Source organism: Arvicola amphibius, chromosome 5, assembly GCF_903992535.2.
Source record: "Arvicola amphibius chromosome 5, mArvAmp1.2, whole genome shotgun sequence".
In the NCBI taxonomy this organism is placed as follows: domain Eukaryota; kingdom Metazoa; phylum Chordata; class Mammalia; order Rodentia; family Cricetidae; genus Arvicola; species Arvicola amphibius.
In genome coordinates, this window is record NC_052051.1 from 58,949,827 (window position 1) to 58,974,226 (window position 24,400).

Consider the following 24,400-nt stretch of genomic DNA (forward strand, 5'->3'; position numbering starts at 1 on the left):
GGGTGTTTGCAGAGAAACAAGAAGATGTTTGAATGTGGGATTTCCCTCTGTATGCTGTGAATACCATTGGTTAATAAAGAAATTGTCTTGAGTCTATAGCAGATCAGGGCAGAACTTAGCTAGGTGGGGAAAACTTAACTGAATGCTGGGAGAAAGGAGGCAGAGTGAGAGAGAAGCCATGAAACCCTGCTGGAGACAGATGCTAGAACTTTACCCAGTAAGCCAGTCACGTGACGATACACAGATTACTAGAAATGGGTTAAATTAAGATATGGTAGCCAATAAGAAGCTAGAGCTAATGGGACAAGCAGTGTTTTAATTAATACAGTTTCTGCGTGATTGTTTCGGGAGTCTGAGCTGCTGGGTGGGAATCCACAAGCGGCCTCCTTACCACAAATGTCTAGAAGAAAAAAAAGGTTGTGAGATGGAAGTAGAAGACAGGTCAATGATCATATTTAGAGGTCAAGGAAATAGGAGGCAAAAAAAAAAACTGTCATAAGGAGTACAACATACAAGAGTGGGGGGATGCAATAAGAGTAATTTTATGTGCCATGTGGCAGGAACTAATACATGAGCAAGTGGGTATGAAGAAAGAGAGAGGATATGTTAAGAAAACACAAAGGAGATGAAACAGTATGGAATGGCTCCTTTGGGAAAAGGCTAAGGGGATAACGTATCTTTCTAAACTGGGAGAAACAAGCAGAAAAGTATCTTAGGGTTTTAATGCTGTAATAAAACACTGTGACCAAAAGCAACTTGGATAGGAAAAGGTATTTTGTTCGTTTGTTTTATTTCAGCCTACTCTCAGGTCACACTCCATCATTGAGGCAAGTCAAGGCAGGAACCTGGAGGCAGGAACTGAAGCGCAGCAATGGAGGAGTTTTTTGACTTGCTCAGTCTGCTTTCTTATTGCACTTATGACCACCAGCCCAGGAGTGGCATTGCTCACGATGGGCTGGGCTTCTCCACAGCGGTGACTAATCAAAAAATGTCCTACAGGCTTAGCCATAGCCAGATCTTACAGAGGTGGTCTTTTTTTTTTTTTTTTCAATTGAGAATTCCTCTTCCCAAATGACTTCAGATTGTGTGAAGTTGACATAAATCTAGCCAGCACAAAAAGGCTGAACAAAGTCTCTGGGACCATGTTGGGTAGGATTGGGATCAAGAGCATACAAACACACACACAGATAGAGACGACACTTTTTCCCTGAAACTGTCTCCATTGTAACAGATGATTGATCTGCAGGGTTGGTAGAGCTTCTTGGGAGGAGTCTGGGGAAGCCACGTAATGAAGACCAGGGGTGAGATGGGGATGAAGATATTTGGAAGTCATAGTCCAGGGGAAACGTGTTCTGATGATGAAGCCCAGGGATGGCGAGAGATATGGAATGGGAGTCACATACTAGGATAAAAATAAGAGAAAAGGAAACTAGGGGAAAATCAGACATTGGAGGCAACACTCAGGAGGCAGAGGCAGAAGGACTGTGAGTTCACAGCAGCCTAGACTACACAGTGACACCATGTCTCATAAAAGGAAGACAGAATGATTAAGCTGCAAAGCAGCAGGACCCCAGGACTAAGCTCAACTTGGGGGAACAGTGCCATAGCTCTCACGGACTTGTCCTTCTGTCAGGATATGATCACTGAAGGATGAAAGGGGCTATGATGGACATTCACCGTAGCTGATGGGAGGATCACTTAGGGGACACACTGAGTGCATCTGTGCGGGAATTAAGGTGGGAAGGTACCACTCCATGAGCTGGGGTCCTCAACTGACTACCAAGCAGAAGGTGAGCTTAGCGCCAGCATCCATTTCTCTCTGTTTATGACTGCATTCAAGTGACTGGCCATCCTAGTCTCCTGCCACCGCGACTGTTCACATCATGAGTCAAAGGAAACTGCTCCTTCCTTAGGTTGCTTTCATCAGGTGTTTCCTAACATAAGCAAGAAAGGTAAGGACTACAGGAAGTTCATGCCCACTGAAAGAGGTCTTTCTCAAAAAACACCAGAACATTTTGGAATGAAATGACCTACTTGTTTCTTGAGGTATTCAAACATAAAGAGCAGGGGGGCTCCTGTTTTCACCAACACAATGGCCCACAGTGCTCTGTCCTCTCTGTCCTTTGTGGGGCGCAGAGAATACTGGTTTCCCAGATGATGAGCAAGGAGGAAACCACAGTAGCTTGGTGGCTAGCAGGAGGGATAACACTTGAATGAGGGGGGGGGGGGAAAGGTCAGTTGCAGACTGGGAACATTCTAGGACTCTGATATTATTTCACCATTAAGGGAAACAACGTCTGCGCACTGGTCATTTTATAAAGTGAAGCCATTTTCTGAATGACTCTCCTGGCCCAGATGGGATGGGAATTCTCCTAAGAGCTCAATGCTATTTACTATTTTAGTTACATCAGAAAACTAGTTGTACATTTTATTTTTTTTTTTAGTCATTTTTAGCCAGAATGAGTACGCATAAAACAAATCTGTACAGCTGTTTAAAAGATAGGCAAGGCTACCACGAAGCCTAGACATTCTGATTGGGTGGGACTGAAGAAAGGCTCTTCGTTCATGGTTTTACAACTTTGTACAGGATTTTGATATGTCCCTGGAGCTAGGAACTCCTGGCATGGGTATAATTTCAGAAAATCCATTATCCATTGTTTTCTATTCATGAAACTTTGCCAATGACAGCCGTCCCTGGAACGACTGATGTTTCTGGCTGAAAAAGTTTTCAGATTTCTCTATCCACACCCGAATCTCAACAGTCTGCCAGAAACAAAGTTGGTGCACATGATCAAGTGTCAGGCAAGGCAGGAGACTGGCTCAAATTCAAAGGTTGTTAGATCTCAGCTCCATCTTGTGAGGCAAGTTTCTGAGAACGTGGTCCCTAGTCACCTTCGAGCAAGAGAAATATGATGTTTCTTGGTGAGGAAAATAAGGAGCATCAGGCTCCAGGGGATGCTGTGTCAGAGAGGCGAGAACTGGAAGAAAAGAGTGAATGTGAGCTTTCATATCTTAACTTGGCGGTCCCACCCACTTGTCCCACTCCCAAAATTAGTACAGCGAACAATAATAATATTTGGATTTGAAAATGCCACAGGAATTTGTCATCCCATGTCCGAATCACAATATTGCTTTAACAGGAATAATGGACAAATTTTCATAAAATGATGTGTTCATCCAGTTAGAGAATCGAATTCTATTCTGCTCCACTGTGGTAAGGAGGAAAGTCTGGGTTCTAAAGTGTCATGACATCTCTATAGTTCATCAATAAGCCTTCGAGGGTGCAATGTTGAAATGATCGGCTCTCGGGCACAGTGGAAATCCAATTACCATCACAGTAACCATCATGCCTTGCTTTCTGTGTTCTTGATTCATTGGCAAGCTTTTGGATGGCTTTTGAGAGAAAAGGCTGGGATTTCACTAACTGCTTGTGGAAGAGATGAGCAAGCAATCTGTTTTCGACATCTGTCACCCCTCTGATCTGCTAGGCTGATTGAAGACTGTCCTAGAATGGAAGCCAAGGATGAGCCGGACACTGTGGGACTTAGGGTTTTCAGCTGAGTAGCTTGGCTCAAAGGTTGATCCCCTAAACCCCACAGCTCCTTTGAGAACCTCGAATCCTTACCTTATTTTCTCAAAAAAACCCAACCACCTCAGCAGCTGTTAACCGTCCAGGAGAACACTGTATGGTCTTATTATATGTCCTGCAAGACTTCAAGTTTTGTATATTTGTTTATTCAAATCATGGGGACACATAACCCTATCTAGAACTTTATTATTTAAAAAAAATCATTTGCCTAAATTTTTCTATGTAAGACCTGGCTGGAATATCACATCTCCACAAGCACCGCCCCCCCCCGCCAAATACTGAACTCAAATATTGCAATATAAATTGAAATTAGTTAAAAAAATTAAATGACATTTTGTGAGCCATTTAAAAGGGTCAGCAATGTGTTTGAGCAGTACGAGGTTAACCTTTGCTCGTTGGGGGACATGCAGTCTTCAGTGGGGATTCTGGGGCTGGGGGTTGTACTTGCTAAAAGTTTAAAACAGTAATTTTTTTCCCAAGAAAGGTCATCTTGAGCTAAAATGTCAAATAAATTATTTAGATTACGGAATTAGAAAAGTGAGGATCTGACAGGCTGAATTTTTTATGCACATTAGCCTCAGCCGGGGTCTCTCTATGTTCTTTTTTTATTAGGTAAAGTGCACCCCTTGCCTCTGATTAAAAATCCTTCCATTTAGTCCCGTACACTTCCTTTGATAGATGACTCGTGTTTGTGATCGTCCAAATACAGAAGGCAGCTGTCTTCCTACAGCCTGTCTTCACCGTGAGACCTCCTAGCTCTCATTTTAACTACCACACACGTGACTCTCAAAGGAAAGAACATGCACACGTGGGCAAACATATGCTCCAATTCTTTATATGTGCACATGCATACTGGTACATAACGATCCGCCTTCAGGTACCTATGTAAACATATCTGCTTTCTTTTCCTTAAGTTAGATAACCTTGTCTTTCAGTGGAGAGAAATCCCGTGAGCATGTGGAGGGTTCCCAATGGACAATGCATGGTGTCAGCAGACTTTCCTTATTTGAGAGAGGATATTTAAAAAGTAAGTGACTTTGGGAACATGTGACTTAGGGGATTTCTCTGTTAGCAAAGTGAACTTTGAAGGACCTGTAGATGACACTGCCAGATTGGGCATATGGTCAGTTTCTGGATGAGTATCTCAGAGGAACTTTCCCAACGGCAGGGGAGTGCTGGTTCTGTTCTAACTGTACACATGAGAAGTTGAGATACAGAGCTGCCAAGGTAGGTGATAAGGTTGGGTGACTCTCTAGATTCCTAGAGTTGAGACCCTGTGTTTGCTCCAGGTTCCTTCTTCCCCAGGATGTCTATGTAACATATGTGGTTTAAGCAGAGAACTTTTTGAATGTTTAAGCAGAGAACTGTTATTGTGCCTGTTGGTAGGAATGTTCATGATATTCCCCGCTGAGTTCACATCATATATATGAATGTATAAAGTTCTGTTTGTGCTGTATTTCTCTAAGACTTTTAAGTTCCTTCTCCTATTGTCTCTAGATTGTAAATATATATGTTTTTCTAGCTGCTCTCTTTACAGAAAACTTTGTTGTCTAGAATTGTTGTTTTCCAAGGTGTTTTTTTCACATTTATCTTAAGAAACTAACTTTCCTGAACTTGGACCCCAAGACTTGGAGAACTGAAGTAATAGATAGTACCTGGGTGGGGAGGGTTGTAATTGAAACTGAAATTAGAACCCAGAATTTAGAAATTTTTGGTTCTGCATCTATGACTCAATTACAGTCACTTCTTTTTCTTTTGAAGTTTTAAGCAGACTTATTTTGTTCTGTGCTGAAGAGTGTTTTGTTTGTGTATTAGTTACTTTTCTATTGGTTTGATAAAACACCACAACCAAGACAACTTATTAAAGAAAGTTTAATGGAACCTCATGGTTCCAGAGAGTTAGTCTATGACCATTGTGGTGGGGAACATGGAGGTAGACAGGCATGCTACAGAGCAGTAGCTGAGATATTACCGGTTGAGACAACAATTACAAGACAGAGATAAAGAGAGCTAACTGGGAATGGTATGGACTTTTGAAACCTCAAAGTCCACCCCCAGTGATATATGTATCACATACATACATATATATGTATATGCACCAGGTGTGTTTCTGGTTCATTCAAAGGCCAGAGGAAGGCATCAGATCCCCTTACTGGAGTTATGAATGGTTGTGAGCCACCATACGGGTGGGGGGCAGGAAAACTGGGTCTTCTGCAATAGCAACAAACCACCCCTCCAGCCCCAGTCATTCATTTCTTTTTAGTCTCATATTTCTCTCTCTATTTCTCTCTCCCTCTCTCTCTCTCCCTCCCTCTCTCTCTCTCTCTCTCTGTAAATTTCTCCTTCTTTCTTGGCTGTTCACTCTCTTCTTTGGACAATGCGCACGTTCTGTATCACCAGACCTTCTTGCCATCGGACAGCTTATGGCTGCTTCCTGCTAAGAGAATATGATCGAAAGAAGCACACTGGAGGATGGAAAGATGGCTCTTACAGATGATCCACGCTCAGTTCCCAGCACCCACTAGGGCAGCTGCCAGTCACTGCAGCTCTAGAGATCCACCACCTCTGGTCTCCTCCAACAACGGCCCTCATTCGAACCTACCTTCTCCCTACACATAATTAAAAATGAATCTTTTAAAAAAGATGCTAGCTGAGGGAGAGGTGATTCTTACCTTCTAAAAAGACTCATACAAAACTGGGGTTCTGGATAAAACAGCCCACGGAAAAGTCAGTTTTACACAGGGCAAACAGACAGCAGAAAGCCTGAATCCCTTTACCGTGGTCATCAGGATTCCCTCGCCATCACCAGGAATGGTCCCTCCTGCTTGTAGAGAATCCCTGTCCTTGATTGCTGTTTTCTCTGCTTTTGTCTTTTTCTTTTTAGAACGAGGGACAACTCTTTCTACAAAGAACATAAGGAAACAAGAGGCATTTTCTTTGTTTCACTGATATATAGATTGAAGGTGACCCCTATGTATGTAGCTGGTTGTTTAGTGGTTCACAGAGCCTTAAGGCAGCAGTAAGTTTAGGTTCCAGTTACTAAACTCACAGTCTACACCCAATTGATTTCAACGTAGCCCAAACAAACATGTTTTAAGCCATTTGGGGGCCTGTCTGCTCTATGTATATTAGGCAAGCACACACAGTTTCTATCACTGACGGGGATGGTCAACGGTAGGTCTGAAGCTACCTAAGAGTTTACGCAGTCATGGGTCCAAATGAATACTCACCAGAGGAGATAATACAATCAGAATTCAAAACTGAAAAGTATAAGCAGGTCTCACACACACAACCTGGGAGGTCTAGGCAGCAGTGGGCTTAGTACATGAGCAGCGCAATTTAGTAGGGATCATTCAAGACCAGTTCCTGGTAAGAACTGAAGCGAGACACTGAAGCCAAATATGTGGACACTATTTTCACATGGAAGGAAGCGCTAATGCTGGGTCAAGTGTAGGTAATTAATGGATGTGGATATAAGATACAACAGCTACTTCACTGCCCGTGAAAGTCTGTGATGGCGGAAGTCACAAAATAATCCCACAGTAGTTCAGAATTATGAATAATAAAGGGTTATTTATCTAGCGGAGACTTACAGATCACTGTCCTAGATAACAGTCTTCTGCAAGAACGGGGGAACTGGAACAGAGTCTAGCAGTAGCAAGCGAGAGCCACAAACAAGAGAGCTGGAAGCAAGAGAGGGAGCGCACCCTTTACAGCTGCTTTATAGTATAAGAGACCACGCCCAAGTGGGCTGGTATCTTAAAGGCTGTTGGCTGAAGGAGCAGAAGGAGAACCCACAGCACCGTATCTTAAATGTTATTGGCTGAAGGAGCGGAACGGGATCCCACGGCAACCCTGTTAAACCCATACTCTGCTACGTAACTGGGCGCTTCCTTTACAGCTCAGCTCCTTCAGTTTAGTCTTCTACTGTCACAGCAGAAGCCAAAATCCACTGAGAACTCAGTGGGCTGCACAGGAAGGCTTTTTGATTGGTTGATGGAGAGAGTCCCTTATTTACAGAGATTATCATGTTATGGAACCTCTGTCTGTTCATTTTATGCTTGCAAATCTTTTCCGAGTGTGCATTCAATCTGTTTCTCATATAGATCCAAAATTCTGTATCTTCTTGTCTCCTTCATACAATCCAAACGAAGTTAGCTGCTTCCCAGAGTGGGATGATGGATGGAATTTATGGCCCGGAGTCACCCACTCCTTCATCACTCTGGACTGGAACGGAGAGTGAAACCGGAAGCCACCGCTGGAGGAGAGCTGTTAGATTTTAAGGTGTTTGCCAGAGCCCAACTGGCTATCAAGGAGCAACGGAAAGGAGTAGGGGGCGAACTTCCGCTTAGCTGCTTCATCACTTTGTGTCTCCGAAGGAAGGATTCTTAAATCGCCTTTATCTACCAGCGCCGTGCAGCTGGGACGCAAATTGTCATTTGGTAAGAGAGACTCCCATACACTCAGTGTTGAATACGAGAGCCTGGGCATCAGTGCAATGCTCACTCACAATCCTGAAAAAGCTTATTTTTCTGTCCTTTCTCCAATAGAACATCGGCTAGTGTCAGTCTCTGTGATTCAGCCCTGTGATAGGTTCTGAGACCACTCACTTTTTGGGGGGGGGGGTGGGGGACAAAAAAAAGCGCCTTTGCACAGTCAACTAAAATCTAACTCGATACTTAGCTTTGAAAAAAATGCTGCTTGACTGAAGACAGCTTTGTGATTTCTGGCAACTTGTTCCCTTTCAATCAGATTAATTAGCAGGCCAGTTGTGAGAATCTAAACAGATGCTGGTGAGCACAGGAACAAAAATGGCTCTGGACAATGCCTTCCCTTGTTCCTGAGACCAGGACTGGAGGTCTCAGAAACTTTGGAGGACCACTGTTCTTCGTTTTGCAAGGCATTGATCTGAACAACTTGATTTTCTTAGCCACAACTTCACATGGACTGTTCTTGACACTATAAAAACAATCGAAGGCTGATCCTGCAGACGGAGGCCCGCCCTGGGTTCTATTGAACAGTTAAAGGAGTCAAGGTTTCTCTTGAGTCCTGGCAGAAAATTTTTTTTTATGTATAAATGAAAAAATTTGGAACTTTTTTTTTGGGGAGGAGGCGGGGGGGGGGAAGTGGGATGGATGTTCTGGTGGAATCTGAGGGATCTGGGACTGAGGAAAAATAGAACATAGGAGAGAGACCTATCTGTGTGAGGGAGCCTCAGGCAGGGAGAAAAGCAATCCGTAGGGTCTCTGTGGATCAGAACTGTAGGCTAGTTAAAAGGTGAACCTTATAAGCAGGTGAGAAACCATTTTAATAGCACACTGCCCTGCGGCCTATGCTGTTGTATGATCCTCCTATACGTACTGGAAATGGAGTAATCCCATTCTCTTTGTATTTTTCCTAAGTAGTGTCTAACTCGGGGCACGAAAGGTTTTTTAGAGCAAGTGCCACCAATCAGCAGACTATAGGGACAATGCTGTAATTTTTGGATAACCTGGAAGATTGGTTCTAAGACTAGGTACAGCAATATGTAAACGCTTCATTTTTGTGTATAAAATGGCATATTTACATAGACCTTACACAGATCCTCCTGTCTATTTTGCATCATCTCTGCTTCACTTTTAATACTGAGTATAAGTAGTTATTATACTATATTGTTTACCTAGTAATGACAAAAAGTCCGTAATGCTTAATAATGAGACTTTTTTCATTAATGGCGGTTTGAATCCATGCATGCAGAATCTGTGAACACAGAGGACCAACTTAATCGTTAAACATTATTATCATTATGCCTTCAATTTACCAGGAAGAACCTAATATCTCTATTATAAGATTTAAGTCAACTTTTTTTTAAAAATACCGATTTAAGAATTTCCAAATTTCTGACTGCTACTTAAGACATCCACCATTCTAATCACTCATTCCAGTATGGCTAATACATCACAATAACCTCGGCGCTTCTTGTAACCACGCATAGCAACGATTACACACCAGTCAATGATTTTAGAGCTTCCATAGAGTACTTTATTTACTCTTTAAGCAATCAGATGCACAACGCACTTTTCCTGAAGTAGATGAATTTGAAGGCAAGCCTCACTCAGGCAGGAGCGATGAGACTCAAACCCACCCATTTAATTCCAAAGTATTTTCTTCGTATATATGTCTAGGTCCAATTTATGACTGTCTTCTTAGACATAACTTTGCTTCTTACTGATGTAATGGTTCTTCTCTTGGAATTCAGACATTTTTCATGAATGAGCTGGACATTGTCAATCCCTTAGAATTTGCTTGGAACCAGAAACCCGTCTACAGCTCATTTTTGTAGTTCCCTGCCAGAGATAGTATAATTCCAGCACAAGGTAGCAGTTCAATGAACAATTTATCTGACAACATTGTACTTGATAGTGGATTTTACTCAAGATTTTTTTGGCCAAAAATTTTATTATCCCTTTATTCATCATGACATTAACATACAGACATTGAACCTTGTTCACAAAGTGAATGAGGAATAATACATTGTACATTCGGGATGAATTTCAAAAAATATTTTCTATCACACACATTCATATATCACACTCATGTAAGATTTATAGACTAATAAGGATATGTCTACTAACAACCCCTATAGAAGAATAAACTGGGCTAAATGTGGCAGTGCACACCTGTAATCCCAATGCTCAGGAAATAGAGGCAGGGGGATTACAATTAGAGGGCCAGCCTGGGCTATGTAGGGAAACCCTGTCCAAGTGAGGAAGTAAATAAAAATTATGGTGATTTCCACAAAGGAAAAAACGTTCTGAAGTGGCAATAGTGAACCTGATGTGTGCTTGGGGGAAGCAAGGAGGCTTCTGGGAGGGAGCAATATTGAGTTATAGTTGAAGGTTAAGCAGGAGTTACAATGGCCCTGAGAGTTCTGCAGGGGCCTAAGAATCTTGTATGTTTGCTTCCCCACATTTTAGCTTCCTCTCTCCTGTTCTCTTTATTCCTGGCTCACCAGCCTTATCTCAGGTCATCAAATACGCAAGATTCCTACTCTTAAGATTCTTTGCTGTCTCTCTGCTTGCAGCTGATTTTTTCAATCTTTCATTCCTTCATTCTCTCACTTTAACGCACGCATGCTCAATGTATCAGAGTTCTGCAAAGAAACAGAATCAATGGGATAGGCTCTCCCCACCCCCGATTTATTTGAAGGAATTGGCTCAAGTGATGTGGAGGCTGGCAAGTCTGAGATCTGCAGGGCAGACTGGCAGTCTGGAAGCTTAGCGGGCATGGAGCCTGCAGTATTGGATGAAACTTCCTTAAGAAACCTCAGATTTTGCCGAGGATGCTGATTGGACAAGCCCGTGCACACCACCAAGGCGACCGCCTTTCCTAAAAGTCAGGGGACCGACGCTGTTTTAACTACAAAATACCTTCACAACACCTCTGAGATTCGTGTTTGATGAAGTAACTGGGTTACTTTATTGCCTGGTATAAAAAAGTAACCACTGTAGGCATTAATGTCTCTGTACAAACAGTTTATAGTAGCAATAACTTTCGGCTGTCAGCAATACTTCTGCCTTACCTTAGTCTTTACAGCCGGGATCGTTCCACCCCCTCCCCTCTTGGAGGCATTCTTCATATACTTTACATATGTTCATTCAATGATATGTTCTATCTTTGCATTTTGAAACACTTCTTGGTATAGGAGTATACTCTAAAATTCTCCACTTCTCGGGCCTAGCTCTTCAATACATACCTGCCATACCTCTTAGGCTGACATTTCCCCGTATCTAAATGGGTAACTTTGGATTCATTATTAGTTCATTGATTTAATCCCCAGTTCATCAACAATGATTTTCGGTACTAAAGATGTATAAATGCACTGTCCTATTTGTCTTGACACACATATAAGGTTGGTTAAGACATCTTTATATTCTTTTTATTCCCTACATTACTATTTAGCTGACCACAGAGAAACACATTTACTAGTCTTCTGCTCACTTTCAAAGCCTTTTAAATTATCCTGCACTTTGTTCCCAGTGACTGCTTTTATTTTTTTTTAACAACCAGCAAGATGACAGTATTGTCTTCAGGCCCGCAGTTTTCGTCAGCCCTCTCACCTTAGGGCTGATCCTTGGGAATTTCATGCTGAAACTTGTCCATCTTGCAAAGGCTCGTCACTCCCCTTCTAATTTGTGGGTTTTACACTATAAGTAATTGTTCACTCCAATCTGTTGTGACTTCTAAAACAAACTCTTTATCAAGCATAACATGCATACAGAAACATTGTTTTCTGTTACCTTTTCTTTTTAAAAATTATTTGCAAAATTCATACATACATATAATGTGTCTTTAAAAATCAAACGCTCTGTGAGTTCGAGACCAGCCTGGTCTACAAGAGCTAGTTCCAGGACAGGCTCCAAAGCTACAGAGAAACCCTGTCTCGAAAAACCAAAAAAAAAAAAATAATAAATAAATAAAATAAAATAAAATAAAAATCAAACGCTCCATCCCTTTCCTCCTCCCTCCCTTCCAACTCTGTCTTTTCTTCTCTTCCTCCCCTCCACCCAGTTTCGTTTTTCTTTCTTTCTTTGTTTTTAAAAGACCATTGCAAGTCCTAGTGCATGGGTTTTGGGTCATGGATCATAAGTAGCCCTCTCAGGGCCTGCATACCCGAAGGAACTCTTACATTTCTTAGGCTTTGGTTGTTGTTGCTGCTGCCGCCTCGACTTTTAGCTTTTGGTTTAATTTACTGTTGTTTCAAAGAGTTATATTTATCCTATTTATTTAATTTGTTCTTCTTTTAGAATACGAGACATTTTCTTTAGACAGGGTCTTTCTATTATTCCAGACTGACTTTGAACATCTAATCTTGTGGCCTCAGCCTCTCAAGGGCTAGGATTTTAGGATTTTAGGCATGCACCTTGAAAACAAGCAAAAAGGAGAGAGAAAGAGAGAAAGAGAGAGAGAGAAAGAGAGAGAGAGAGAGAGCGCACAGAGAGAGACATACACTCACAGAGACAGACAGAGAGAGAGACAGACAGACAGACACACAGAGACACACACAACACACACACAGGACAGGAAGAAAGAGAGAGAGACGAGAGAGAGTTATTTGGGGACTTGGGGATTGAACCCAGGGCCTCACAGTGCTCTACCACAGACCTGCATCAGCAGCCCCGGAAACACATAGTTCCAGGTTATATGTTTCCCTCTCATTCTAACGTCACCCCCTGTTCCAAATTTTTGATTTGATTTAGTTCAGAAAAAAAAATCTAATTTTATTGTGGTTTCCTTGGCTATGAACATAGAAGCACATTGTCTAACTTTATAATGTTTGAGGCTTTTTTTGTTTATTTATGGCTGTTGAATTTCTTCTGTTCTTTCCTCTGAAGTTACAGTTACATGCTTGATAGCTCTCCCTCCATCCTACCATGCCCAGAATTCGTTAGGTCTATGTCTCTGTTCATGGTTCCTGTATGTTCTGTGTGTTTCCTTCTCTGTGTCACTGACATATGTTCTAATTCAGCAATATTCTAATGAGGATATTGCTGAGATGAACAAGGCTCTTAATCTCCCTGTTGACTATTTTAAATTACTTTACTTTCCAGTTATAATAAATTATTTTTAAAATTCCAGTTTTAATTCTATTTGGTTATTTATATTCTTGACTAAACCATGCAATTATTTAAGAATCTCTGTTATCCATTGGCACAGGAGACCACTTCCTAAATATAACCCCAGCAGCAAAGACACTGAGAGAAATAATTAATAAATGGGATTTCCTGAAACTGAAAAGCTTCTATAAAGCAAAGGATATGGTCAACAAGACAAAACAGCAGCCTACAGAATGGAAAAACATCTTAACCAACCCCACATCAGACAGAAGACTGATCTTCAAAATTTACAAAGAACTCAACAAATTGGTCATCAAAAGAACAAATAACCCAATAAAAAAAAATAGAGTATAGACCTAAACAGAGAACTCGCAACAGAGGAATCTAAAATGGATGAAAGACACTCAAGAAAATGCTCAACATCCTTAGCCATCAGAGAGATGCAAATCAAAACAACTCTGAGATTCTATCTTAAACCTGTAAAAATGGCCAAGATCAAAAACACTGTTGACAGCTTATGCTGGAGAGGATGTGGGGTAAAAGGAACACTCCTGCATTGCCGATGGGAGTGCAAGCTGGTACAACCCCTTTGGATATCAGGATAGAGATTTTTCAGAAAATTAGGAAACACCCCTCCTCAAAATCCAGCAATACCACTTTTGAGTATATATCCAAGGGATGCTCAATCATGCCACAATGTGGTGCAACATGTGCTCAACTATGTTCCGAGCAGCTTTGTTTGTCATAGCCAGAACCTGGAAACAACCCTAAATGCCCTTTGACTGAAGAATGGATAAGGAAAATGTGGTACATTTACACAATGGAGTACTACATAGCAGAAAAAAATAATGACATCTTAAAATTTGCAGGCAAATGGATGGATCTAGAAAACATCATATTAAGTGAGGTAACCCAGTCCCAGAAAAATGTATATCATATGAACTCACTCATAAGTGGCTTATGAGTAATAGACATAAAGTAAGGAAAACCAGACTATGATTCACAATCCCAGAGAACCTAGATAACAACGAGGACCCTAAGAGAGACATACATGGATCTAATGTACATGGGAAGTAGAAAAAGACAAGATCTCCTGAGTAAATTGGGAGCATGGGGACCATGGGAGCGGGTTGAAGAGGAGGGGAGAGAAAGAGAGGAGAGCAGAGAAAAATGTAGAACTCAATAAAATCAATTTTTTAAAAAAAGAATCTGTGTTATCTAAGTGTCTGTTTTTATTATCTTTCTCCCTCTATTTTTTAAAACATGCTTAGTAACTCTGCTAGAATGCTAGGCATTTTGCATAAAAACTTTTAGCAACCGAATGCTTTCTTTCTCTAGAAGAAGTTTATGCAATGGGATGGCAGACAATGTGTGTCCGAGCCTGTCAGCTCAAGTAATCAGAGACCGAGGCAATTATTGCTCTAGAATTATGCTTCCTTCTGGAGTATAGCTTGAAATCTCTGGTCTTCAGTGGCTCCTTCTTCATCTTGGGTATTGCTTTCTTGTGTTTTCTGCACCATGCCAGGGTTTTAAAATCTCCACTATGCTTGTCAGCAGCTCTTTGAGGCTGCCTGCTTTTCCTGTTTGATCGGTGTTGGGCACAAAACTGAGCGCAAAGTGCTGGGTTCACAGTGCGCCTCCCGTGCTTCGTAATCGTCTGGTCTTTGCCTACAAGCTGGGGGAGCTGGCATGGCTATGCTGGCTTCTCAGCCATAAGAAATGATTCTCTAATCCTACTTGCTTTTCTCAGGGCCAACTGTTGGCAAATTTAAGGAGAAAAAGAGACATGTTTTTTTGTTTTTGTTTTTTAAAATTGACGAGTGAGAATTTTTCATTTTGCCACCTCATGTTTAGGTGGCCTCACAAAGCTGTGTGATGTCAGCTACAACGGGCATTCCTTTCTTTTACTCATATACTGTTTGGTTTTGAACCCTGAAAACTATCCAGAGAGATTATCTACATTGTATTGTTCATTTCTCATGAACTGTCTGTAAAGTGCATATTCAAAAATTTAGACATTGGAATTCAGCCTCAATATCAATTATACCAATAATAATGTAAATATTTTATGCATATTTTCTAATTCTCAGTTGTAAAAGTTAGATAAAAGTATATTTTTTCAGTTGATTTACATAGACTAGTACAATATGATCAATGTAAGGATCATTTTATGCTTCATATGAGAAATAACACTATTTTTTAATATTTATTTATTCTTGTAACATTTACGTAAAGTTGTTAAGATGAATTCTCGATTGGGGCAGATTATTGGCATGTAGATCATTTTAAAATTAGCAGGCGATTTTTCTGTCTGCACTGGGAAATCACGCTACATTTTTCAAATCTACAGAAGTCGATGCAGAGATAATGTTTTAAGTCTGAGGTCAGCTTGGTCAGTGTGGAACGTTTTAGGTCATCCAGTGCTACACAGTGAGACCCTTACTCAAAAAAGCTAACAGGAAAAAATATTTTGAACTTCTTAGAAAACAGCTGTCTCTGTTCTCGACACAAATTCAGAGTTCAGAGGCAGACAGTCACCTGGGAAGTGTGATTCCACAGTCACCCTTAGCATCATCGCCTATAAAAAGAAAAAGAAGACGGAGCTCACTTGTCTCCTGGGTGTGTGCCTGCGTGTGTGTGTGTGTATGTGTGTATGTGTGCATGTATGGGTGTGTGCACACGCGTGTGTGCATGTGAGTGTGTGCATGTATGGGTGTGTGCACATGCGTGTGTGCATGTGTGTGTGCATGTATGGGTGTGCACGCATGTGTTTGCACGTGTGTGAGCGTGTGCATGTGTGTGTGTGTGTGTAAACTGAAGGAATTGTGGGAACAAATATAAGGCAAAAACCAGCTAGGTGAGTTAGTTCCTATGACTCAAGTATTTTGTTTCAAGCTTCTGAGCACTCAGTTCTGGATTAGAACTTGTTTATCAGCCACATCTGAGTCAATTGTTTCTTAAATGGCCAAGGGCAAACCTAAAGCTCATCGGCACCCAAAGCCCACTGTGAAATCCATGCTAAACAAAGCTTTGCTTTGCCGCTTCCCCTGCCTCGGACTCTTAGTGCCTGAGATTACCACAAGAGCCATGTAAGTGGCCATGTGTCTCTGCTAGTGGATTAACAGGGTGAAATGCCTAGACTTCTATGGAACCGAGTTAAGATGCTCTTCTGGGCTCCAGCTAAAACACTCTGTCCTATTGGCCTGAGGAAATGTTCCTGTGCCACCCCTCACCTGACAGACACAAACAGAACAGGTGACACCCCTAGGCATTCCTGTCACATACTCTGTTTTCTTTTTCTTCTTGTCTAAGCAGGGCTTTGCTTATTCAAGGATCGCTTGCCCTCCCCCCAGCTCCCTAGATAGTTTTGGCCTGCTTTCAACCCTTCTTCTTCCTGTGACTCTGGGAGTAGTTAGTCATTTGTGCCTCAGTGAGAAGAGGGATTTAGTGACTAGGAAGACCATAGACTTTCCTCTTTGGCCCTTCCTTCCTTGACAAAGTAAATCCCACTGAAAACCAGCGTTAATAGAGCATGACGGTTTGAAGAATAGAGGCCTAACTGTTGACATGCCTGTTGTCAAGCTATGCATTATGCTCTGATAAAGCAAAGACACATTTCTTTAAAAGACAATCTCCATGGCATTAGGTTTATTGGTGCAGCATCAGTGTCATTGTCCTTGGCTCCCCAATCACTTAAGGGCTTATCAATATTTCCATTAAAAAATCCCATTTGCTGTCACATAAAAGAAGCCTGCCTATGTCAGATCATTTAAACTGAAATTATAGATCAATTATTTTTAGGTTTTTTTTTTTTATTGAACATCAGGGGTGGTTAAATTTACTGAATTGGTAGGGGTTGAACGTTCTCAGTTCTAGACGAAGATGGCCAGTATAGAAGCAGAGTTTATGCAGATCTCGTGAAGAAGATGAGACACGCAACTCACATTAACACAGATCACTGTTAGTTATCCGTGTTCATCAATAGATAAACAGGCTTACTACGACCCAATATAGCCATAGTTTCCCATGGAGAGATGTGAGACCTAATTGCTGATTACCCTCTGGCCTCAGAAGAGACCTGGTGTCCATAGAGACCTCACTGGGTGCCACGTTGTGCTGGGTGATGAGGAAAAGATCCCAATGAGCTAGGCCTGCATTACTTTATAGACAAGGAAACCAAGATCCACAAACTTCGAAACCTCCCCAAGTCGTGTAGCTTATTCAACCGTTTTACAAAAAAGCGGACTTGAATGCCAGAGCCTATAATTTTCTCATGCGCACCACAGATCACACAAGGTGCTGGAGTCGGAGAGACTGACCTCTGGTCACGCACGCTGTGTTGTTTGGTGACGGTGTGAGGCTGTTCACCCTGAAAGCCACCTTTTGCTTTTTGTAGGAGATGCCCAGAGCTAGGCATTTTGGCATAGCTCGCCTTTCCTGGAGATTCACAGTTGGAACTAGGCTTTCAACGCAAAGTTGGCCAAGGCTATCTTTTATGATTTTTATTCATTAATTTGGCTAAAATGCTTTATCTGCTCCCACAGCACTCTATGCAAGGGTCACTCTCCCCACAGCTGACCTAAAATAGACAGGATTACTTTATTAGCATTTTGCTAGTCTAGTTCTATGATGCTGGTGTAAAATATCAACTAGTGGAGTCCAGGACCTTCTCAGGCCGTTTGGATCTCTTCTGGGAATCATCCATTCCTATCTGTTAACTTATTTTTTTTCTCTGAGAGGCTTGTCTTTTGTTTTATTTTATTGGCATTTTAATTTACAAAAAAGTATTGTAACGTAGATTAGGCTCTCGGGAAATATATCAACTAAAGACAGAGATGCTGTGTGTCACTAGATTACGCCATACACTGGCAAGGTAAACCTTGAGAAAAATTTATTCTGAAAATCCATGCATATTTTTTTTCTAATAATGGGATTCTTAGCACTGGTGTTTTAAAGACAAAAGAAGGGCTTGGTTCAGTTTCACCTCCGTGGTTTTTCAGGGTTCCATGGTCCAGGGTGCACAGGAACTCTGGCCTAAGCATCAGATGTGATGACATCATCTGCTACAGCACTTCCCAGGGAAGTCAGCTGAATGGAATTCAAATCAGTATTTTTCCCACTGAAAAGCTTCTGTTTCTTCATCAAAGCTTATTTTCCTGTTAAGTTGGATGTTTTACCTGTGAGCTACTGAAATGTTTTTTTAATCTCATAAATAAAATAAAATTCTTTTAGTATTTCAACACTGAAATAAAATTTATGCTTGCTTTTTGAAACAGAATCTTCAAACTGAAAGAAAATAAGGTTAATTTCAGAAACTATTACTGAAGATGAATGGTTTTTCCCATATGGATATAATATGAAGTCTGGAACCATTGTACTGCAGACCTCGTGGCTAAACTGCAAACTGTCCTACATGTTTCCACATGATGAGGAGCTACAGAATACTCCTTTTTTAAAAAATATTGATCTTGTTCTAGATTTAAGTGTGTTCTGAGTTCTTCATGTGGGATGTGTAATTTCTCAGAAAATAAAGATCATCTCTGGGCCTCTCCTTTCCTACGGGATCATTTGAGCTCTGTTTCCATAGTACGGATCCTCATCCTCTTTTAAAGTCCTTTGGAAAACAATGAACAAAAACCCCAAAGCAGAGAGGATGTCCGACTTCTTGGGTGTCTGCAGTTCCCCTGGGCTGTCCTGAGCTTGTCACGTGGGTCGTCTCATTGGCGTTTGTGGGGGTTAAGTTCAGTCTGTATCTGGCTCAGGGTTGGGAGGAGACAGGCAGCTTGGCCAGTGACACGGAGACTGTGCTAGAACATTTTTTAGTTTTTATTCCCGTGTCACATTCAATTAAGGCAATTACTGTCGTGAACAATGGTGGGATTATTTTCCTGACAACTCTGTTAATGATTTGGGCTGATCCTCACCAACTTCTTCCCTCAAACCAAGGCTGCAGAAAGGCTCATTCTACAAGAAACGTTTGCTCTGCCTTGGTCTCCTTGAGCATCCGTGCCTTGCTGTTTTAGCTTCCGGAGTCCGGGGTTTCTCTGGATGACAGTTCAAACTGAGCACATGCTTTTAACGTAGCCGGTAGTAGTTATGACTTTACACACAGGGACACATCTCGAAATCATCACGAGTGTGCATGTGGAGCCATGAGTGAGGACCCCAGCAGACCTCTGAGGGAGCACTCCCTGAGTGAGGACTCCAGCAGACCTCTGAGGGAGCACTCCCTGAGTGAGGATCCCAGCAGACCTCTGAGGGAGCACTCCCTGTGTTGGACACCTCCATCCACCCCCAGGATTTCATGTGCTGTGCTGTGTGTTTCTCCCATCAATACCAAGGGATCTAGCTGCAAGACATCAGATTGTTAAATGTTTTTCTCTATTTTCTAAGATATTATATGCACAAAATGGGAATGTAAACTTAGTAAATAACTGCAGAACAACTGTTGTATAACGAAATCATTGCATCACAGATACTGCAGTCAGCAAGAACAGTGGTGCTCAGGAACTGGCTTTAATTCACAGACTCCTCCCTGCCAGGGATGCTCAGCTTCCTGGTAATAGATACCTTGCTTTTCCTATCAGATTTTTTTTTTAACTTATGCATCTACAGATGTGTCTAGTTTAGTCTATTTTTAAACTTTATGTAAAAATGAATCCTATATTATGAGATCCCACTAGACTGAAGCTTGATGTGTGTTTTGCTTCATAACTGTACGTTCATAAGTTCCATCCATGCTGTGTGTGCAGTTGGATGTTTCATAATGGGTGCCATGTATGATTTCATTGTTCAGTCTATGTCACAGTTGGTCAATTAGCTTTAGATTGTGCTATGGCAACTTACGTTAAGTTGGAAACATCTTTTCCTCCCTGTTGGACTGAACTGGTGTTGACCTAAAGGAGGCTGTGTAAATTATCTGGAGGACACAGTAAGGGAGAACGGTGACACTGTTCCAGAACATCTTCAGGATGAAGAACGTATATGGCAGACAGAAGCAGACATAGTCTGCTTGTATGCACCTGTCCGTCTGTCTGCCTCTTCTTAACTACTGGACCTGCTGACCAACATGTCCTCTGGCTGTGCCCAGAGAGGTGGTCATCCCCAGAGACAGCCCCTTCTTAGGAGCACTTCTGTGAACTTTCCCTTCCTACTTCCACTCCAGTTGACTTTTAAACTGGTCAGAGGTAGAGAGGTGGCTTCCTTGGTAGAGTGCTTGCCTTGCAAGCATGAGGGGCTTGAATTTGGATCCTAACTATGCCCACTAGTATATCTGTAGCTCCAGTTCTGGGGAGGCAGAGGCAGGTGGATCCCAAAACTTCCTAGTCGAGCTAGTCTAGATAAATCAGAAAGCTTTGTTTTCTCAGAAAGACCCTGTCTCAAAAGATTAGGTGGAGAGAGAAGGGGGGGGGAAGAGAAATGGGGGGGAAAGAGGAATCCAACACTGACTTCTAGCTTTCATAAGTGTGCTTTCAGTAGGAACACAAATGATCACCTACTGAGACTTTGACCTAGACAGCCCCTGGAGAGGTAAACATCTGGGTCCCTATTCAGAGGACTCAGCTCTCTAGGTCCTTGACCAGAGAGGAACACACCAACCCCCACTCCCACCCACCCAACCCCAGAGACTCTGAGCAGCCTTCTTACACCCGCTACTACCCTCTATCACATCTGTGACCACTGGAGCTTTCGCCCAGGTTGCTCCTGGAGAGGAGCCTCAGAGCCTTAACAGAGTCTATCAGAGGCACAGACCCACCTGTGCCTGGAGAAAGAGCAACTGCCTAAGACATAGACCCCACCTTCCCTGATTGGAGGAAGAGGGACCCCCCTGAAGCACAGGCTCAGTTTGCACTCACTGAAGGAAAAGATGGGAAGGCAGCAGTGTAAGAACCAACCAACAACATAAAGACCAATATGGCATCACGAGAACCTAGTGGTCCTACAACAGGAAGACATGAACAGCCTAACCCAGAAAAAGCAGAAGAAAAAAACCTTCAACATAACTTTATGAAAATGACAGAGACTGTTAAAGAAGAAATGAAAAATTCCCTTAAAGAAATGGAGGAAAAGACAAACAGAAAATTGGAAGAAATTAAAAAACCTCTTAAAGATACCTAAGAAAAAACAAACAGGTGAAGCAAACAACTCAGACAGTCCAAGACTTGAAAAGTGAAGTAGAGGCAATAAAGAAAACACAAACAGATGGAATTCTAAAAATGAAAAATCTAGGCAAATGAAGTGGAACTATAGATACAGGCATAATCAACAGATTATAAGAGGTGGAAGAGAGAATCTCAGGAGTTGAAGATACGATAGAGGAATTAGAATCATTGGTCAAAGAAAATGTTAAAGTCAACAAATCCTTAACAGAAAACACCCAGGAAATTTAGGTCACCATGAAAAGTCCAAAACTAAGCATAATAGGTATAGAAGAAGGAGAAGAAGTCCAACTCAAAGGTACAGAAAATATATTCAACAAAATCATAGAAGAAAAGTTTCCCCACCTAAAGAAGGATATGCCTAAGAAGCTTACAGAACACCAAATAGACTGGGCCAGCAAAAGCAGTCCTCTCACCATATAATAATCAAAACACTAAGCATAAAAAATAAAGAAAGACTATTAAGAGCTGCAAAGAAAAAGGCCAACATATAAAGGCAGATCCATCAGAATCACACCTGACTTCTCAATGTTGAAATAGTGAATGGTATAGAGGCCATATTGACAAGAAAATGGATCTGTTCTAGGAATTTGACCTAATACAACCAGAGACAAGTTACAGACATAAAAAACCCAATGGGAGAGATCCATATTTCCATGTGCATGTGTGAACACACATGTACACACACACACACACACACACACACACACACACACACACACACACACACACTTTCCCTGTAAAGATTTCCAGGTCACCCACTCCCTGATCTTCCCCTTCTGCCTGATCAGTGAGTGAGTCCTCCTCTGACCATCCCCACCCCTGCTCCCACTAGACTAAATCCCTTCTCTCAGGTAGTATTCCCTAACCACTACTACATTCCCCAGTTGACAATTTGTGTTGTTAATGATGTTTCTCCCTCCTTAATGTGCTGGGTGGGACTTCCAGATTAATTTTACCAAAAAAGATGATCAATTTATCAAGTAATTCTTTTATGTCTACTGAGCTGGTCATATAATTCTTCTTCAATAGTTAAGGTGGTAAATTATACTGATTTTATAGTTTGAAAGATACTGTATGGTCCTTGAATGAATGTACTTAGTCACTATGAATCGCTTTTGCTCATTGTTATGGTTGATTAGATTCTACTTATTTTGGATTATGTGTATGTGCTGTATGTACTTGTTTAAACAAGGGAGGATGCATTGTGTGTGCATGTGCCTGTCGAGACCAGAGGTTGTGATTCATTAATTTTTGGGACAGGGCTTCTCATGGAACTTGGGCCTCATAGGCATCTTCCCCTATGACTCTCGACATTAATTTTTGAGAGAGAGTTTCCCATTGAACTGGGGGTTCATGCTATGTCTCAGCTGGCTGACAAATGAGCTTCAGGGTCCTGCCTGTGTCCCAACATCATCAGTGTTGGGATTATATGCACACACTGCTACAGCTGGCTTTCACATGTGCTTAGGACACAAACTAGGGTCTTCATTCTTGCATGGCTGGTCCTTTACATCTCTCCAGCTCCTCTGGGATTTTTAGTCTAGGCTTATGTCTTGGGGAGGGTTTGGTTTTCCTTTCTTGCATTAGATTTGGATGTCAGGGTTATGCTAATATTAAAATAGGCAGAGAGTAACCCTTTTTATTGAAAATAATTTTTATATAATGTATTCTTATCAAGGTTTCTCCTCCTCTGTTTTCTCCCAGATCCTTCCCACTTACCCACCCAACTTCACACCTTCTTTCTCTAGAGAGTGGCTCCTGTTCACTTATTTTCTGCAATAGTTTGTGTATGTTTAGAACTATTAATTTTTCTGTGGGTCTTTGATATATCTCTGTGATGATGCTTTTGGGGGTTGAAATTTTATTTGTAAGGATATACTTTTTATATGATCTTTTCAATATGAAACAAGGTGATGTTGTAAATCATGTTGACATGAAATAATGAATAGGAATAGGTCACTTGGAGAGGAGATTTGCTGAGGCAAATGGACACCATCTATGAATGAATGACTCTGTCATGACTAGAAGACAGACAACAGTTCTCCTCGTTAGGCTACTCATTTTGAATTCTTAGTAATGTATGTTTCTCCAGGTGCTGTGTTCTCTTTAAACCTTCAGTTAGTTAGCATATAGTTATCCATGATTATTTTTATTATCATTTCCATGGCAGGGCCCAACAGATACCGAACTTACATCAGAAGCACACATCATTTTGACCATGATACAATGTAGAAACTTGATAGTGAAAAGCCCCTGGTGACAGCGTGTGAGAATTGTCGGTACCGTTTGTCAAAGTTGGGTACACTCCAGAATTCCTTCTCTGTGGAACCCGCTATGAATCATGTGCCCCCCTCTCGCCCCTTCCTCCATGTCTCCTATGTCACATCCACACAGCTCTGGTTTTCTTGTCCCCCTTTCCTTTTTGGACTTGTCAACTATCAGCTCATCTGAGATGCAGGTGTGGCTGCAAAATTCTCTCACAAAGCAAAAGCTGATCTCCAAACCAGCACAGTGTCGTTATTCTCAGAGGTGACCTGGACATCCGTGTATGTCTTTGACAGGTTTTCAGGGGACACTAAGGGGAACACTGTGCTTTACACCCTTGCTTTCTCATGTGTATACGTTGTAATTAGTTTTCTGTGTTGTTTTGATATTACAGCAGATGAGATCCAGAAGTAGATAGGAAACGTCAGGGTATTTTTTTTTTATTAAGGAAAATGTTAATGATATTTACAAAAACAATTTTTTTGCACTTTTTTAAGACGCGTTATTTTCTACTAAAATTTTAGGTTGTCAGGCAATGCTTTTATTATCATTTAAATGAATCAATAAATACATGCTTCAAACGTTTCTCGGTTTTAATTTGAATGTGACAAATATGAATACATATAATCATAAAATTCTCATAAACTAAAGCTCTTTGCAGGCTTCAGCAATGTGTGTGTGTGTGTGTGTGTGTGTGTGTGTGTGTGTGTGGCTGTGGATTCATGTGTAGGAATCTGTACCTGTGGAGGACAGAGGTCAGCATTGGGTGTCATCCTTCGTTGGTCTCC